Genomic DNA, 20,620 nt, shown 5'->3' with positions numbered 1-20,620 from the left:
TTCACTGCGAGCAAGTTTTAAAATCGCATTAAGAATTGCACCATCTGGGAAACCCTTTTCCGAAGGGGAGTTTGTGAAAAGGTGTCTGATTGATGCTGCAGAACTTGTGTGTCCCACGAACGTTAGCAGGTTTCAAGAAATCAGTCTATCCAAACAAACAGTGACAAGACATATCAGTGCTATGGCCGGCGATCTGCACAGGCAGCTAATAAATAAGGCTAAATACTTTGTTGCTTTCTCTGTTGCGCTCGATGAAGCAACAGGTCTTACAGATTTTTTTTTTTTCTTTTTCTCTTTATTGTATTTCAATTCCCCATCGGGGCGGGCTGGCAGCAGCATATGCGCTGCTCTTCAGCCGAAAGACATAGAACAAACAATAGAAGACATTTAAAAATAGCAAAGGAGAGAATATGGTGAACATAGATTTAAAAAAGGGGGAACATCATGGAAGGCAATAGACAAAAAAACGGGGTGACTGTAAAATGGAGATAAAACTGTTTAAAAATGTTACAGATACAGCCCAGGTTGTTATATACATACGAGGTGTCGATGACGCACTTTGTGTAAGAGAGGAGCGACATCTGTGCGTAGAAACATGCACTACCTGAACGCTGACGGCTGCGGCGTGCACGCTGTGACCCGGAAGTTGCACATGTGCAAGAGCACTGCACGCGTGCAGAGTTTCTGGCCGGCCCTGCTCTAAGAAATATGCTCGGGGGTTCGTTCTCTGCACTTTGGATACTGTGAATATTTCAGCTGATCAGTTTGGTAAGTACGATTTCTCAAATGTAGTCTTGTGCTTTGGAATACGTAGTAAGTCACCTACATTAAACCTTTGTTTGCGTGGATCCAACATTTTAATACGGAAATGCACCGACTCCATGAGTGAATTGTCATGAACATCAATCGGTCTCTTTTTTTATTGTACTATGTTTGGTTCGACTATACCCTGCTATTATCTGTGGTAGGATATCCGTCCACTTGTACGAACCACGAAGATTAAATCGCTTCCACATTTGAGCTTTCACTGTTCTGTTCAGACGCTCCACAATAGTCGCTTTCAGGTGGGTAAACGTTGAGTAGTGGTGTATTCCGTACCACTCCATAACAGTCTTGAAATGTTCATTGTAAAACTCCCCACCACGATCGGTTTGAAGGTTGTCTGGACATAGATTTGTTCCTCTTTGCAGCAAACGCTCGAACACTGCAGCAACATCTCTCCCTGTCTATTTTTTCACAGGTAATGCCCATGCGGGTTTAGAGTATGTACCAATGACCATTACAATATACTTGAAACCTTTATTCTCACGGTTGTACAGACCCACATCCACAAGATCCACCTGCCATAAGTCATCCAGTCCTTTAGTCATCACATGTCTGCGAGGGTATGTTCTGCTTGCTGGTTTGTGCAGCACCTGAACTACTGTTTCCATAATTACTATTATAATTCGATGATTCTTCATTCTCTAAGTTCTGAAACTTGCTCACTCGTTTATGTTGAATGTCAAGACCTTCCCCAAAGTTTTGGGTTTGCTCATTCAGTAAAGGTTGTATACTGCTAGTGTATTTAGAGTTTTGTGTGCTTTTCAGTGTTTCGTCTGCATTCTTATATACTTCAGTAAACTGTAGTATTTCTCCATACACCTTCCGATCACTGCAGTGAATTTTAAGTTTTTTAAGGCTCTTAGGTAGATGAATGTCATTAAGCCAGGTGTTCTTTTAAACTCTTTATCCCCGATCCGTATTATGCTATCAGTTAAACTTATAGATTGAGAGCCGACTATGTACGGTCTCTCTTGCTGACACCAAATGAGTAGTAGGACAACAACGCCGCCAGCCCATTTTATTAGTGCAGGATGCCTGTATCAAGAGCAAGTATGCACTCAGAGGCAAACCTGTTGTTCTCCTTTGATTGACAGGTACTTAACCTATTACTCTCCTCTGATTGACAAGTACTTAACCTATTGTTCTCCTTTGATTGGTAGGTACTCAACCTATTGTGCTGCTAAAAGGATCCTTCCTTTTGATTGACAGGCACTTAACCTATTGTTCCCCTGCCCCCTCCCCCCATGTTGCATAATGCAAACATGTTGCATAATGTAATGTTTGGCACTGTGCTCTGCATGTCTTAACCTAATGTTTGGGCCTTTGTCAGCACTTAACCTATTGTTCTGTTAAGTGGTTTTCCATTCACCTCCATTTCCTTAAACTATTGTAGCGCCTTTGATGCGTAGTTAAATAATTAGTTATGTCCTCCCACCATTTTCTGGTACACTTTTCGAATTTCACACGCTTTTTTACGCCATTTCTGGCGCATTCTTCTTTGTCACCCATTCCCTTAAACTTTACACAAAAATTATGCAAATTAACCTAGTGTTCTGCACTTAACCTGCTGTTCTGCTCCATGTGACCCACTCACGCACACCCTCCCCTTAACTATTGTACCACTAACACCATAATGATGTAAAAAATTTGTGCAAATTGATTAAATCGAAATTCTTCACATGTATTGGGTAGATTTTCTTAATTTGCAGTATCCTTTTGGTTGGTCAAATCGATGGAATATAGTTTATACAAAAGATCGCTAATAAAAAACACATCCAGCCACCCAACACCCAATGCCGACACTGGAGTCCGGGTGTATCGGCGGGCCCCATGAAGTGGCGAGGTGGCCGCCAGCAGCCTAGCGACGCACAGGTGCCCATTTGGGTCCCTCAAGCATGAGGCGGCAGCATCTCTTTCATACTTGGCACCTGACAAATTCATCTCGAAATATGTGATCATCTAGACACCATTGCTGATGTGACCAGATGGGAGTGATGAGCTATTTGCAGAGAGCAGATGCTCCAAGGGTGCGTGCACATCGACACTGCTGCAAGCCACCATCGGATGCAGGCCAGTGTGAGCCATCGCTCTCACGCCACTGCTACCTACAGTTAAGAGTTCTTCAACTGTTATACTTACGTCACAGAACTCCAAAAAGCGCACTCACGCCAGTCCCATATGCGAGATGCCTCTGGGCAGCACTTGTGTTTACCGTTGCTTATGCGATACCTGCAGATACTGACATCACAGAGTAGCACAGGGTGCATTGTTCCTAGCGATCCTAATGGGACATGCGAGCTGCATCTAACCGTACATGCATACCCAGTGTGGCTGACGCATTGCGCAAAATGTTCATCTTGCTATCAATGTATGTGTCAGAAACGTTAAACGTTCTGTGCACACTCGCGAAAACACCGTTAATCTAAAAGCATTCTTGTTGTTTGGAAAGAGAGCACTCTCTAACCACAGATGGGGGGAAATCAGAACAATTACCCAAACAGTATTCGAAGCACTGTCTTACAGAAGAGAAAAAAATGGTCGGAATTTTCGGTATCCTTCAGGTACAGGTCTGGAAATGTTCTAATGCCACTTTGGCGGAGGAGAGGATGAGTGACAGCATTCCCACCAGAGATGGATGGCCTGCTTCAACTTGTCTTTGAACCCTTGCTTTCTCAGAACTTTCTGTACATACCTTGACTCCGTGTTGTTCGAATCAGTTTGTAGACGCTCCTACGTCCCAGCGCAAAGGATGTCTTGTGAATGAGTAGAGTATTATGATTGTATTTTGTACAGATCACCATATTCCACCGACAATTTAATCCTGCAAAGTGACCTATAGATCGTGAAATATGGAAAGACTCTCATTCAATTACACTGCTCTCCCACTGAGGCTTGGAGCTTGAATATTAGAGTGTGCAACAGATCTCCAACCCAGCAATATTATCACCGCATACCCTGTCGATGTAGTAAACATACAATTTGTATCCTGTGCCATACAAAATCAGCCCTTTTACATAATTCATACATCTGCCACAAAGACAGACAGCACCGTATACACTACTCGCAGCACTGGATATTTCCCTGCAAGGTCGGATGTCATCCACCCTCGACTGGTGACCAGAGCGCCCTCAGCAGACTGAAGTCACTCTCAGAACTGTTCTACAAATTTGGGCTCGTTCCCCCTTGGCACAAACGTGTTACTGTTTCTGGTCCGAAGCTGCTTGCTTGCTTGCTTTTTCTACACCCATCGCCAGACTCTGTGATTACAAGAACACATGTATTTTCGCATGGTTTGCCATAATATTATACCATTTTCGCGGTACTTCTCGATATCAAGCAGTATCCTACCGATCGCTCCCGCAACCTAATTCTGAAGATATAGACTGGAAATTATATCTCTACAGACCTGAAACTTTCAGCTACGCGGGGGGGGGGGGGGGGGGGGGGGTGCTGTAAATCATTGACTAAATAGAAATGTGTCACGTCTGCGAAGACATTTACGGGGAAACTTGAAAAAAATAGAGAAACTGATATTTCCACTCACGAATACCGATGTCATCCCTCTAATTTACAAGGTCAAACAACATGTTTCTCATGTCTAGAGAACCGGCAAACATGTCTTCCACCTGCTAGATGCACACATTACAGTCTATCTTCTCTCAACTAATTACAGACACGAAATCTGCAGAAGCAGTCAACCGAACACTTTACATTGGTGGGAATAATGGTCCAGTGCAAACACATGTCCATATTCAATCTTCACAAATTTCCACACGATCACGAAAGCTATCCAATACAAATTAAATATTATTTGCTATTCAGTCGTATAGAGGACAACACAGTTAAGTCATCTACATTCCTAAACAGGCCTCTCCATTCAGATAGCTCCTACTGTTAATGGGAAATGTGAATCATTCCCGTCACTGGAGCTGCATGCCAAGCATACACAGATAGAATCATCATCCTAAGAAATCGGTCACATATATATTTTATCAGTGTACTTACAACTAAATGTTACGATTGCAGTCTCAGTTGAATGACATTCAACAATGAGCGAAGTATCGGAAATACACCATGTTGACGGCTGTGGCTCTGGAAATAGAAATATCAGATCCATTCTTATGACTTGACATACTCTTCCCTTTGCTATCACAGTACTCGTCGTCAAATCCATACCTTCCTTACGAATGTATATAGCCTTTCCTTTGCACATGTCAGAACACAAACACATACTTTATAAGCCTGATACTCAGGCGAACCTATCATGCATCCCCTACTACTAAGTATAATACTTTGTCAATAACTGATCGCTGGCGATACGAAATAATACTGACCATAAATCAACCATTGGTGGACATGGTTCATAAGTTTTTCTTGCGAGTGGTACCACCGTGTCTTAGAAAGAGAGGTTTAATCATCTTACAAACCGCCCGATGTTAAAAAACCTGATCCCAACAGCTACTGTATGATACTGTCTTGGTTCTACATGTGCATGCAAGTATCCATGTTAAAAGCTATATCGGCTTTATAAATCCACATATGGCATTACCTACAAAACAAGTGGTTTTTCCAGACAAATACTGAGATGGTGATCGCCAGAGTGTATATTATCAGACCACCAGTCAGGTAGCATGTAGCCCATGATACAACCTCATCATAAAATCGCTGAATTTTGAAAGTGATCCTGCTAAGGAATGTGGTATGAAGCCGCTATTTACACCCCCGCATGCCTCCGCCACTAGATATTTCTCATGTATGTTTATCGTATTCTATCTTGATACCATGTCAGAGGTTCTGTGATATATCCACTGACTTATAGGTGATTACTGATTGAGAAGGATCACAAACAGTAGTAGATGGTGTGCAGATTGTGGTCGTAAGAAATGTACACTAGTTTTTCAGATCTCTAGTGCTACGCTATCCACTAGAAATGATGTCTATGATTTGGAATCAAGTCTTCCCATTCCACCACGTACCTGCGTCGGATCCTATGGAGAGGTCTTTTAACGATTATTTCCACAAGTGAATCATATTTCTGGCACTCTCATATCTTGAAACGAGTCACCTTTCTCGAACCTATCTGCTACAGGCTCCATGCTGACATATCTCCAAGACACTCAACACTCAAACCTCTATTAGCTTTAACTCATGCACTGCTGCCACATAACTGTAATCCCACACCCTCACACTGACGATGTGACACAGAAATTGTTTCACGATTGCATACCACAGGCTCCCTGCCAACGTATCTCCAAGAGATTAATATCAACTTTATGACTCTTGTATCTTGTAACTGATGCAACGCTGCAACTTTACTGTAGTCACTGTACCCTCGCACTGATGATGCAACACAGAAACTGGTTCATGATTGCATTCTATAGAATCCCTGCCGACGTACCTCCAAGAGAGTAATACCACATTCAGGTCCCTAGTAGCTTGTAACTGACGCACTGATGCCAGTTTACTGTAGTTGCCGCACCTTATACTGACGATGCCATACAAACATTGCTTCGCGATTGCATGCTACAGGCTCCCTGCTGACGAATCTTCAACAGACTAATACCGACCTCAGGACTCTAGTAACTTGTAACTGATTCGCCGCTGCCACTTTACTGTGATTCCCACGCCTTCAGTCGCGGGGTTGTCGTGAAGGAAAGCGCAGCGGGACCCACGGAGCGGCCGGCGAACAACACAAACGGGAGAGGACGGACACAAAGAACGAATGACAACCGAGCGAGAGCTTACGAACAGCAACAACAAGCAACAAACAAAGGAGTCACAAGAAAATCTCACAAATCAATCACGTTCACTCGTACACCGAACAAAGTAACGTAAATAAGCTGTCTGAGGGAGATGTCGATAGACGCACGCAAAGATTAGACTCACTGGCTGAGCGAGAGGCAGGCGCCTAAATACATTACGGGAGACGCTCCTGTTGGCCGCTTTGACCACGTGTTCCACCGTGGCGCCCTCACATTTAACGTGGGCCAAAGGCGCGCCGCCACGGCTTGCGCTGTGACGGTGCAGAGACCACTAGGGGTCTCCGACACCACGCCCTCTGGCGCGGAAGCAAAATCCGCAGCGCACAGTACCAGACTCACACTGATGACGCAAAAAAGGAATTGCTTGGCGATTGCATATTACAGGCTCCCTGCCGACGTATTTTCAAGAGACTAATACCACCCTCAGGCATCTAGTAGTTGTACCTGATACACCGCTGACACTTAACTGTAGTCCCCGCACTTTGACACTGATGTTGCAACACAGAAATTGCTTCGCGATTGCATACTGCAGGCTCCCTGATGACGTATCTCCAAGAGAATAATACTGCCCTCAGGACTCTTGTATCTTGTAACTGAGAAACCGTTGACACTTTTTTGTGATCACGGCACCCTTATACTTGCCGAAGCGACACAGAAATTGCTTCGCGATTGCATACAACAGGCTGCCCTATAACCTAACTCCAGGAGACTCATAACGCAATCAGGTCAGTAATAGCTTGTAACTGATACACCGCCGCCACCTTACTGTTGTAATAGGATGATCATAGTGGGTGACGTGATCGGGGTTGTAGGGTGTGGCTGGGTAGAAGAAGGTGGCTGTTTTTAGCAATCTTCCTCTTTATTGTTGGTTCTTCCAATACATTTTCTGGTAGCTCAGCCCCACCGCTCGTGTCGTGGTGGAGACGTGCTGATGCACACAGCCCGGGGAACGCGACGCCGGGCTCGGTCAGCTGCTGCGCAGGCGGTAGGAGGTTAGCAGCACAAGGCCCGGCCTAGCGCGCCTCCTGCAGACGTGGCGGCTCGTGACGACGCCAGGAGTCGCCAGTGCAGCAGCAGGCTTTGCCCACCGCCGGCCGGTCCTCGGGGACAGCGTCACTGATGACGACGACGTAAGAGCGGCCGAACGACCGATCGGTCGAACCGCATGCCAACACCCACCTCTGGTGCCCTTAAATAGTGCAGACTGCTGCTGAATCCGCCGGTTACGCGGCGCTGTGTTTATTAGAATGTTCTCGAGGAGTTGGCTAACGCAACCGCGCCACACGCGGCCCGCGCCTGCGTAATTCTCCTAATGCTGCATGCAGGCTATTGATGGCTGCCGTGCACGTACACACATACCGACGCTCGTTGCAAAACTGTGTCACCTGCATAACGCGCCAGCCAGCCTTCGTCTGCCGTCTGCCGTGAGGCTGGCGCATCGCGCACTGAAACACACTAAATCACAATTTCGCACCGCATTTCCTAAAAATAACCCCTTGTCCTCTACACTGTGATCCCCGCAACCTCACACTGGCAATGCGACACAGAAATTGCTTCGTGATTCTGTAGTAGAGGTTCCCTGCTGGTGAATCTCCAAGAGGTCTCTAGTCCCACATGTCTCCAGCAGCTTGTAACTGAGCCACCACTGCCACTTTACTGTAGTCACCACACCCTCACACTGACGATGCGAAACACAAATCGCTTCGCAGCTGCATACTACAGGTACCCTCAGGACGTATCCATAAGTGACTAAATCCTCCATCAAGTCCCTGGTAGATTGTAACTAATATATTGCTGCCACTTAACTGTAGTCACCACACCCTCACACTGACGATGCGACAAAGAAATTACTTCGCGATTGCATACTAAGGCTCTTTGTCAATGTATCTCCAAGAGACTAATAACCCCCCCCCCCCCCCCTCAGGACTATAGTAGTTTGTAACTGAAGCACTGCTGCCACTCTACTGTGATCCCCACACCCTCACACTGACGTTGCAATACAGAAATTGCGTCGCGATTGAAAACTACAGGCTATACACCGACTTCTCTCCAAGCGAAACGAGACTACGGTGACCGGATCAGACTCCTCCTGGGACTCAAGTAGCTTGCTTCCAATGCACATCTGCCAGTCTACAGTAACGTTTGCACCTTCACATTGACGATGTAACACATAAATTGGGTCGCGATTTAATAGTACAGGCTCCATGTCGACTTCTCTCCAAGCGACTAACGCGGCTACAGTCACCGTATGGAATTCCTCCTGGGAGTCAAATAGTTTGTTTCCGATGCACCACTGCCAGTTTACTGTAACCCTCGCACCCTCGCACTGACCATGCAACAGAAATATTGCGTGACGATTGAATACTACAGGCCCCATGCCGACTTCTCTCTAAGCGAATAACGCGGCTACGGTCACCGAGTGGTACTTCTCCTGGGAGTCAAGTGACTTGTTTCCGATGCACCACTGCCAGTTTACTGTAACTGTCGCAACCTCACAATGACAATCCAATACAGAAATTTCGTTGCGAATGAATACTACAGGCTCCATTGTATCTTCTCTCCAAGTGACTTATGTGGCCACGATTACGCTATGGGACTACGCCTGCGAGACAAGTATATTGTTTCCGATGCACCACCGCAATATTACTGCAACCCTCGCGCCCTCACATTGACGATGCAACACAAAAATTGCGTCGCACCTGAAAACTATGGGCTCAATGATGACTTCTCTCCAGGCGACTGGCATGCCAACAGTTTCCGTAAGGAACGTACCCTGAGACTCAAGTAGCGTCTTTCTGACGCACCCTGACAGTTTATTTTAACCCTCACACCCTGCCATTGACCATGCATCACTGAAATTGTTTCGTGATTGAATACTACAGCCGCCATGGCGACTTCTCTGCATGTGACTAACGTGGCTACAGTCTCCTTATGGAATGTCCCCTGGGAGTCAAGTGGCGTCTTATCAGTGCAACACTGCCAGTTTATTGAAACCCTGCACCCTCACATTGACCAGGCAACGCAGAATTTATGTAGGTGTTGAAAACTACAGGCTCCATGCCGACTTCTCTCCAGGTGACCGTCGTGGCTACAGTCTCTGTATGGAACGACCTCTGAAAGTCAAGTAGCTTGTTTCCGATGCAACTCCGCTGTTTATTGTATTCCTCGCACCCTGACATTGACCACGGATCTGAGAAATAGCATCGTCACTGAATTCTACAGGCTCCATGTAGATTTCTCTCAAAGTGTTAACGCGCCTACAGTCTCCGTATGCTTCGTCCTCAGGGATCCAAGTAGCTAGTTTCCGATGCAATACTGCCAGTTTATTGTAAAACTCGCACCCTCACATTGACCATGCAATACAGAAATCGCGTCGCGATTGAAAACTACAGGCTGCAAGCCGTCTTCTCTCCAAGCGAATAATGGGGCTACAGTCTCCGTATGGAACGTCAGCTGGAAATCAAGTAGCGTTTTTCCGATGCAATATTGCCAGTTTATATTAACGTTCGCACCCTATCATTGATTGTGCAACACAGAACTTGCTACTTGATTGAATACTACAGTCTCCATGCCGACTTCTACCCATGAAAATAAAGCATCTACAGTCTCTGTATGGAACGTCCCCTGGATCAAGTAACGATGGAATATCGCCACTTTATTGTAGCCCCAGCACCCTTACATTGACCATGCAGCACAGAAATTGCATCGCGATTGAAGACTATTGACTTCATGCCGACTTCCTCCAAGGCGACTAACAGCTACAGTCTCCATATAAAACGTAGCCTTACACTCAAGTAGCTTCTTTCCGATGCAACTCTGCCACTTTATTTTAACCCTTGCACCCTAACATTGACCATGCAACACAGAAATTGCAACGTGATTGCAAACTACAGTCTCCATGCCAACTTCTCTCAGAACTACTAACGGCTACACCCACCGTACCAAACTAAGCCTGAGACTCAAGTAGCGACGTTCCGATGTAACTCTGCCACTTTATTGTAACCCTCGAAATCTAACAGTGACCATGCAACACAAAAATTGCTTCGCAGTTGAAAACTACTGTCTCCATGCCGAGCTCTCTCAGGGTGACTAGCGGCTACAGCCTCCGTATCGAACAAAGCCTGAGACTCAAGTAGCGACATTCTGATGTAACTCTGACACTTTATTGTAACCCTCGAAATGTAATATTGACCATGCAACACAGAAATTGCATCGTGATTGAAAACTACAGTCTGCATGTCGACTTCTCTCAAGGCGACTAACAGCAACAGTCAAGGTATCGACCTAAGTGTGAGACTCAAGTAGCGTCTTTTCGATGTAACTCTTTCACTTTATTCTAAACCCTGAAATCTAACGTTGACCTTGCAACTCAGAAATTGCATCGCGATTGAAAACTACAGTCTCCATGTCGACTTTTCTCAAAGCGGCTAATGCCTACAGCCTCCGTATTGAACTAAGCCCAACACTCAAGTAGCGACATTCAGATGTAACTCTGTCACTTTATTGTAACCCTCGAAATCTAACATTGAAAATGCAACACATAAATTGCTTAGCAGTTGAAAACTACAGTCTCCATGTCGACTTCTCTCAAGGCGGCTAACGGCCACAGCATTCGTATCGAACTAAGCGAGAGACTCAAGTAGCGTCTTTCCGACGTAACTCTGACACTTCATAGCAACCCCCGAAATCTCACATTGACCATGCCACACAAAAATTGCATCGCGATTGAAAACTATGGTCTCCATTTCGACTTCTTTCAAGATGGCTAACGGCTACAGCCTCCGTATCGAACTAAGCCTGAGACCAATTAGCGTCTTTCCAACGCAACTCTGACACTTTATTGTAACCCTCGAAATCTAACATTGACCATGCAACACCGAAATTGCTTCGTGTTTGGAAAACTACAGTCTCCATGTCGACTTCACTCAAGGTGGCTAACGGCTACAGTCTCCGTATCGAAATAAGCCTGTGACCCAAGTAGCGTCTTTCCGACGTAACGCTGCCACTTTATTCTAACTCTCGAAATCTAACATTGTTTATGCAACAAAGCAATTGCATCACGATTGAGCACTACAGTCCTCATGTCGACTTCTCTCAAGACGTCTAACAGCAACAGTCTCTGTATCGAACTAAGCGAGAGACTCAAGTAGCGTCTTTCCGATGTAACTCTGCCACTTTATTTTGTTGTTGTTGTTGTTGTGGTCTTCAGTACTGAGACTGGTTTGATGCAGCTCTCCATGCTACTCTGTCCTGCGCAAGCTTCTTCATCTCCCAGTATCCACTGCAGCCTACATCCTTCTGAATCTGCTTAGTGTATTCATCTCTTTGTCTCCCTCAACGATTTTTACCCTCCACGCTGCCCACTTGTACTGAATTGGTGATCCCTTGATATCTGAGAGCCGGTCGGGGTGGACGACCGGTTCTAAGCGCTACAGTCTGGAACCGCGCGACCGCTACGGTCGCATGTTCGAATCCTGCCTCGGGCAAGGACGTGTGTGATGTTCTTAGGTTAGTTAGGTTTAAGTAGTTCAAAGTTCTAGGGGACGGATGACGTTAGAAGTTAAGTCCCATAGTGCTCAGAGCCATTTGAACCATTTTTTTGATACCTGAGAACATGTCCTATCAACCGATCCCTTCTTCTGGTCAAGTTGTGCCACAAACTCCTCTTCTCCCCAATTCTATTCAATACCTCTTCATTAGTTATGTGATCTACCCATCTAATCTTCAGCATTATTCTGTAGCACCACATTTCGAAAGCTTCTATTCTCTTATTGTCTGAACTATTTATCGTCCCCGTTTCACTTCCATACATGGCTACACTCCATACAAATACTTTCAGAAACGACTTCCTGACACTTAAATCTATACTCGATGTTAACAAATTTCTCTTCTTCAGAAACGCTTTCCTTGCCATTGCCAGTCTACATTTTATATCCTCTCTATTGCGACCATCATCAGTTATTTTGCTTCCCAAATAGCAAAACTCCTTTACTACTTTAAGTGTCTCATTTCCTAATCTAATTCCCTCAGCATCACCCGACTTAATTCGACTACATTCCATTATCCTTGTTTTGCTTTTGTTGATGTTCATCTTATACCCTCCTTTCAAGACACTGTCCATTCCGTTCAACTGCTCTTCCAAGTCCTTTGCTGTCTCTGACAGAATTACAATGTCATCGGCGGACCTCAAACTTTTTATTTCTTCTCCATGGATCCCGAATTTTTCTTTTGTTTCCTTTACCGCTTGCTCAGTATACAGATTGAATAACATCGGGGAGAGGCTACAACCCTGTCTCACTCCCTTCCCAACCACTGCTTCCCTTTCATGTCCCTCGACTCTTATAACTGCCATCTGCTTTCTGTACAAATTGTCTACCACCTTCAGAATTTGAAAGAGAGTATTCCAGTCAACAATATCAAAAGCGTTCTCTAAGTCTACAAATGCTAGAAACGTAGGTTTGCCTACCCTTAATCTTTCTTCTAAGATAAGTTGTAGGGTCAGTATTGCCTCACGTGTTCCAACATTTCTATGGAATCCAAACTGATCTTCCCCGAGGTCGGCTTCTACCAGCTTTTCCATTCGTCTGTAAAGAATTCGTGTTAGTATTTTGCGGCTGTGACTTATTAAACTGATAGTTCGGTAATTTTCACATCTGTCAACACCTGCTTTATTTGGGATTGGAATTATTATATTCTTCTTGACGTCTGAGGGAATATCGCCTGTCTCATACATCTTGCTCACCAGATGGTAGAGTTTTGTCAGGACTGGCTCTCCCAACGCTGTCAGTAGTTCTAATGGAATGTTGTCTACTCCTGGGGCCTTGTTTCGACTTAGGTCTTAAAGTGGTCTGTCAAACTCTTCACGCAGTATCGTATCTCCCATTTCGTCTTCATCTACCTCCTCTTCCATTCCCATAATATTGTCCTCAAGAACATCGCCCCTGTATAGACCCTCTATATACTCCTTCCACCTTTTTGCTTTCCCTTCTTTGCTTAGAACTGGGTTTCCATCTGAGCTCTTGATATTCATGCAAGTGGTTCTCTTTTCTCCAAAGGTCTCCTTAATTTTCCTGTAGGCAGTATCTGTCTTACCCCTCGTGAGATAAGACTCTAAATCCTTACATTTGTCCTCTAGCCATCCCTGCTTAGCCATTAAGCACTTGCTGTCGATATCATTTTTGAGACGTTTGTATTCCTTTTTGCCTGATTCACTTACTGCATTTTTGTATTTTATCCTTTCTTCAATTAAATTCAATATTTCTTCTGTTACCCAAGGATTTCTACTAGCCCTCGTCCTTTTACCTACTTGGTCCTCTGCTGCCTTCCTTCATTGCTTCATCCCTCAAAGCTACCCATTCTTCTTCTACTGTATTTCTTTCCCCCATTCCTGCCATTTGTTCCCTTACGCTCTCCCTGAAACTCTGTACAACCTCTGGTTTAGTCAGTGTATCCAGGTCCCATCTCCTTAAATTCCCACCTTTTTGCAGTTTCTTCAGTTTTAATCTACAGTTCATAACCAATAGATTGTGGCCAGAGTCCACCTCTGCCCCTGGAAATGTCTTACAATTTAAAACCTGGTTCCTAAATCTCTGTCTTACCATTATTTAATCTATCTGAAATCTGTCAGTATCTCCAGGCTTCTTCCATGTATACAACCTTCTTTTACGATTCCTTGAACCAAGTGTTAGCTATGATTAAGTTGTGCTCTGTGCAAAATTCTACCAGGCGGCTTCTTCTTTCATTTCTTACCCCCAATCCATATTCACCCACTACGTTTCCTTCTCTTCCTTTTCCTACTGTCGAATTCCAATCACCCATGAGTGTTAAATTTTCGTATCCCTTCACTATCTGAATAATTTCTTTTTCTCATCATACATTTCATCAATTTCTTCATCATCTGCAGAGCTAGTTGGCATATAAACTTGTACTACTGTAGTAGGCGTGGGTTTCGTGTCTATCTTGGCCACAATAATGCGTTCACAACGCTGTTTGTAGCAGATTACCCGCACACCTATTATTTTATTCATTATTAAACGTACTCCTGCATAACCCCTATTTGATTTTGTATTTATAACCCTGTATTCGCCTGACCAAAAGTCTTGTTCCTCCTGCCACCGAACTTCACTAATACCTGCTATATCTAACTTGGACCTATCGATTTCCCTTTTTAAATTTTCTAACCTATTTGCCCGATTAAGGGATCTGACATTCCACGTTCCGATCTGTAAAACGCCAGTTTTCATTCTCCTGATAACGACGTCCTCTTGAGTAGTTCCCGCCCGGAGATCCAAATGGGGGACTATTCCCCTCCGGAACATTTTACCCAAGAGGATGCCATCATCATTTAATCATACAGGTAAGCTGCATGCCCTCGGGAGAAATTAAGGCTGTAGTTTCTCCTTGCTTTCAGCCGTTTGCAGTACCAGCACACCAAGGCGGTTTTGGTTACTGTTACAAGGCCAGGTCAGTCAATCCTCCAGCCTGTTGCCCCTGCAACTACGGAAAAGGCTGCTGCCCCTCTTTAGGAACCACACGCTTGTCTGGCCTCTCAACAGATACCCCTCCGCTGTGGTTGCATCTACAGTACGGCTATCTGTATCGTTGAGGCACGCAAGCTTCCCCACCAACGGCATGGTTCATGGTTCATGGGGTAACCCTCGAAATCTAACATTGACCGTGCGACACAGAAATTGCATCGCAATAGAAAACTGCAGTCTCCATGCCGACCTATCTCAAGGCGTCTAATGGCTACAAGCTGCGTATCGAACGTAGCCTGAGACACAAGTAGCATCTCCCTGATTCAGCTCTGCCACTTCATTTTAATCCTCGCACCCCAACATTGATGATGCAACACAGAAATTGCATCGCAATTGAAATCTACAGTCTCCATGCGAACGTATCTCATGGCGACTAATGGCTACAGCCTTCGTATCGAACGTAGCCTGAGACACAAGTAGGCCTTTCCGATAACCTCTGCCACTTTCTTTTAACCCTCGCACCCCAACATTGATGATGCAACAGAGAAATTGCATCGCAATTGAAAACTACAGTCTCCATGGCGACTTATCTCAAGGCGTCTAATGGCTACAGTCTCCGTATCGGACGTAGCCTGAGACACAAGGAGGGCCTTTCCGATTCACCTCTGCCACTTTATTTTAACCCTCACAAACTAACATTGAAAATGGACCGCAGAAGTTGAATCCCAGTTGATAAATACAGTCTCCATGCGGACTTCTCTCAAGACTACCAACGGCTACAGTCTCTGTATCTAACGTTGCCTGAGACACAAGTAGGCCTTTCCGATTGAGCTCTGCCACTTTATTTTAACCCTCGCACCCCAACATTGATCATGCAGCACAGATATTGTATCGCAAAAGAAAACTGAAGTCTCCATGCCGACTTATCTCAAGGCGTTTAATACCTACTGACTCTGTATCGAACGGAGCCTGAGACAAAAGTAGCGCCTTTCCGATTCAACTCTGCTACATTATTTAAACCCTCATAAACCAACATAGAAAATGAACCACAGAAATTGCATCCCGCTTGATAACTAAGGTCTCCATGCGGACTTCTCTCAAGGCTACCACCGGCCTCAGTCTGCGTATCGAACGTAGCCTGAGACAAAAGTCTTGGCTTTTCCTATTGAGCTCTGCCACTTTATTTTAACCCTGGCACCCCAACATTGATCATACAACACAGAAATTGCATCGCAATTGAAATCTTCAATCTCCATGCCGACTTATCTCAAGGAGTCTAATGGCTACAGTCTCCGTTTCGAACGTATCCTGAGACACAAGTGGCACCATTCCGATTCACCTCTGCCACTTTATTTTAACCCTCACAAACTAACATTGAAAATGAACCCCAGATATTGAATCCCGGTAGATATCTACAGTCTCCATGCGGACCTCTCTCAAGGCTACCACTGGCCACTATCTGTGTATCGAATGTAGCCTGAGACACAAGTAGCGCCTTTCTGATAGAGCTCCGCAACTTTATTTGAACAATCGCACCAGAACATTGACGATGCAACACAGAAATTGCATCGCAATTGATAGCTACAGTCTCCATGCAGACTTATCTCAAGGCGTCTAATGGCTACAGTCACCGTATCGAACGTAGCCTGAGACACAAGTAGCGCCATTCCGATTCACCTGTGCCACTTTATTTTAACCCTCACAAACTAACATTGAAAATTAACCACAGATATTGCCTCCCGGTTAATAACTACAGTCTCCATAAGGACTTCTCTCAAGGCTAGCAACAGCCACAGTCTGGGTATCAAACGTATCCTGAGACAAAAGTCGCGCCTTTCCTATTGAGCTCTGCCACTTTATTTTAGCAATCGGACCCCAAGAATGATCATGCAAAACATAAATTGCATCGCAATTGAAAATTACAGTCTCCATGCCGACTTATCTCAAGGCGTCTGATGACTTAAGTCTCCGTCTCGAACGTACCCTGAGACACTTCTTTTTTTTTCACTAGCTGCTTATATTTTATGACCCAATGTCTAATTTCTTATGATGGGTCGTATGTTGCCACTTAGCCGCTGTGACTGGGTCCGGGGTCCGGAGTGACTGAAAGTAACACCACCCCGGCTCCCGTCCCCACTCACACCGTTGCCCGTGTCCCGCCACGTGGAGGCGGGCTCTGTTTAGATCCATTTGATATCTTTTTTTTGTGCAGCATTAGAAAAAGTTATAACTAATACAAAATCAAGTAAGATATTAATAAACAAAACGAAATTAAATATTTAGAAAGAGGGAAGGAAGAGAACTGAATAGAGAAGGGATAGGTATAGGATTAAAAACAGCCGACCAGTTGCAAAGGATAAAGTAATCTTTACCTAGGTTTCGATAGATTTAAATCTATCTTCTTCAGAAGGCGGCAGTATTACATTAACATGGAGTGATATGTCATTGTCGTTTTTACAAACATCTGCATAGCTCCATTAGTCCAAATAAAATATAGCCCTGGGAATAGGGTTTGTCAGACAAATAAAAATAAGTACATGGAAGTTTTTATTTGTCTGACAAACCCTATTCCCAGGGCTATATTTTATTTGGACTAATGGAGCTATGCAGATGTTTGTAAAAACGACAATGACATATCACTCCATGTTAATGTAATACTGCCGCCTTCTGAAGAAGATAGATTTAAATCTATCGAAACCTAGGTAAAGATTACTTTATCCTTTGCAACTGGTCGGCTGTTTTTAATCCTATTACGTGGAACCGTTGCTGTTGCGCAGCTATGTTTAAAATAGGGATAGGTATAATATTGCCCGTCACCTGGTTGTGGGCGGCGGCCCGGGTCTTGGAATGACCCTCAAGACGCTGGCCGTTGCTCACCAAGCCTTTAACATCTACCACCCTAAAAACTACCTTAACTAGAAGAGATTAGGGTACGTTAAAGCTAGAAACTAAGACTAAGACCTCCATGTCTAGCCTGCTAAACTATTTACGATATACAATAGAGAGGTAACTGATTTTGTGCTTGGCTCAAAGTTGCTAATGAACGGGTACTTGTGGTGAAAGTAATAAGGTAATGACGCTAACGGTTTGTTTTGAGCCTACAAGGCTCCTAGTAGAGTACATCAGGCACAAGCACCTCCCGGCCCCGCCGACAACACGACCTGAACGGTGGTTTTCCCCGATCTACCATAGGTATCCGTCGGGTTGGGCTCAAAAGAGAGGAACCACAATTAAGATCCCTCCATCCAGGACGTGCGCCGCCTCTTACCAGGGGGCGTAGGTCCCTTGAAGATCAGAAGTTGTTAGTGTAGTGGAGGTTGAGGTATAGGCTGTGTAGGTTGGTTATACAAACAGTTCACGCTGAGCCAATGAGACTTACAGTGATACGTGGTGTGGCAGTTAGCACCTTCCGGGCCCGCCAGCAACACAGCCTGAGCGGTGGTTTTCCCCGATCTACCATAGGTATCCGTCGGGTTGGGCTCAAAAGAGAGGGACCACAATTAAGATCCTACCATCCAGACTGTGCGCTGCCTCTTAACGGAAGGCGTAGGTCCTTGAAGAGGTACCTAGCTTTAAGCCCTTATTAGACATGGAGATGAAGAGACCTTTGGAGATAAGAGAACGACTTGTATGAATATCAAGAGCTCAGATGGAAACCCAGTTCTAAGCAAAGAAGGGAAAGCAGAAAGGTGGAAGGAATATATAGAGGGTCTATACAAGGGCGATGTACTTGAGGACAATATTATGGAAATGGAAGAGGATGTAGATGAAGATGAAATGGGAGAAATGATACTGCGTGAAGAGTTTGACAGAGCACTGAAAGACCTGAGTCGAAACAAGGCCCCCGGAGTAGACAATATTCCATTGGAACTACTGACGGCCTTGGGAGAGCCAGTCCTGACAAAACTCTACCATCTGGTGCGCAAGATGTATGAAACAGGCGAAATACCCTCAGACTTCAAGAAGAATATAATAATTCCAATCCCAAAGAAAGCAGGTGTTGACAGATGTGAAAATTACCGAACTATCAGTTTAATAAGTCACAGCTGCAAAATACTAACACGAATTCTTTACAGACGAATGGAAAAACTAGTAGAAGCCAACCTCGGGGAAGATCAGTTTGGATTCCGTAGAAACACTGGAACACGTGAGGCAATACTGACCTTACGACTTATCTTAGAAGAAAGATTAAGGAAAGGCAAACCTACGTTTCTAGCATTTGTAGACTTAGAGAAAGCTTTTGACAATGTTGACTGGAATACTCTCTTTCAAATTCTAAAGGTGGCAGGGGTAAAATACAGGGAGCGATAGGCTATTTACAATTTGTACAGAAACCAGATGGCAGTTATAAGAGTCGAGGGACATGAAAGGGAAGCAGTGGTTGGGAAGGGAGTAAGACAGGGTTGTTGCCTCTCCCCGATGTTGTTCAATCTGTATATTGAGCAAGCAGTAAAGGAAACAAAAGAAAAGTTCGGAGTAGGTATTAAAATTCATGGAGAAGAAATAAAAACTTTGAGGTTCGCCGATGACATTGTAATTCTGTCAGAGACAGCAAAGGACTTGGAAGAGCAGTTGAATGGAATGGACAGTGTCTTGAAAGGAGGATATAAGATGAACATCAACAAAAGCAAAACGAGGATAATGGAATGTAGTCTAATTGAGTCGGGTGATGCTGAGGGAATTAGATTAGGAAATGAGGCACTTAAAGTAGTAAAGGAGTTTTGCTATTTGGGGAGCAAAATAACTGGTGATGGTCGAAGTAGAGAGGATATAAAAAGTAGGCTGGCAATGGCAAGGAAAGCGTTTCTGAAGAAGAGAAATTTGTTAACATCCAGTATTGTTTTAAGTGTCAGGAAGTCATTTCTGAAAGTATTCGTATGGAGTGTAGCCATGTGTGGAAGTGAAACATGGACGATAAATAGTTTGGACAAGAAGAGAATAGAAGCTTTCGAAATGTGGTGCTACAGAAGAATGCTGAAGATTAGATGGGTAGATCACATAACTAATGAGGAAGTATTGAATAGGATTGGGGAGAAGAGAAGTTTGTGGCACAACTTGACCAGAAGAAGGGATTGGTTGGTAGGACATGTTCTGAGGCATCAAGGGATCACCAATTTAGTATTGGAGGGCAGCGTGGAGGGTAAAAATCGTAGAGGGAGACAAAGAGATGAATACACTAAGCAGATTCAGAAGGATGTAGGTTGCAGTAGGTACTGGGAGATGAAAAAGCTTGCACAGGATAGAGTAGCATGGAGAGCTGCATCAAACCAGTCTCAGGACTGAAGACCACAACAACAACAACAACAACATGCTGTTAACTATTTACATATAAGGTGCAATCTGTTTTTAGGATTGTGTGTGACTTGTGCACCTCTTGTCGGTTGTTCACTCTGTTCTTTGAATTTGACTTGGTTGACACTATGGATCATCCGCGCTGGACGCTTCAATATCTGTGTTGGTGCCCTGGTCTGTATCTGTTTCTTCTTCATCACTCGTGGTGCTAATCATATCTGTGTCCCCCTTGGCATCGTGACGTCTGTTTGGACCGACTTGCCT

Source organism: Schistocerca americana, chromosome 5 (genome assembly GCF_021461395.2).
Source record: "Schistocerca americana isolate TAMUIC-IGC-003095 chromosome 5, iqSchAmer2.1, whole genome shotgun sequence".
NCBI lineage: Eukaryota > Metazoa > Arthropoda > Insecta > Orthoptera > Acrididae > Schistocerca > Schistocerca americana.
This window is presented reverse-complemented; position numbering follows the sequence as displayed.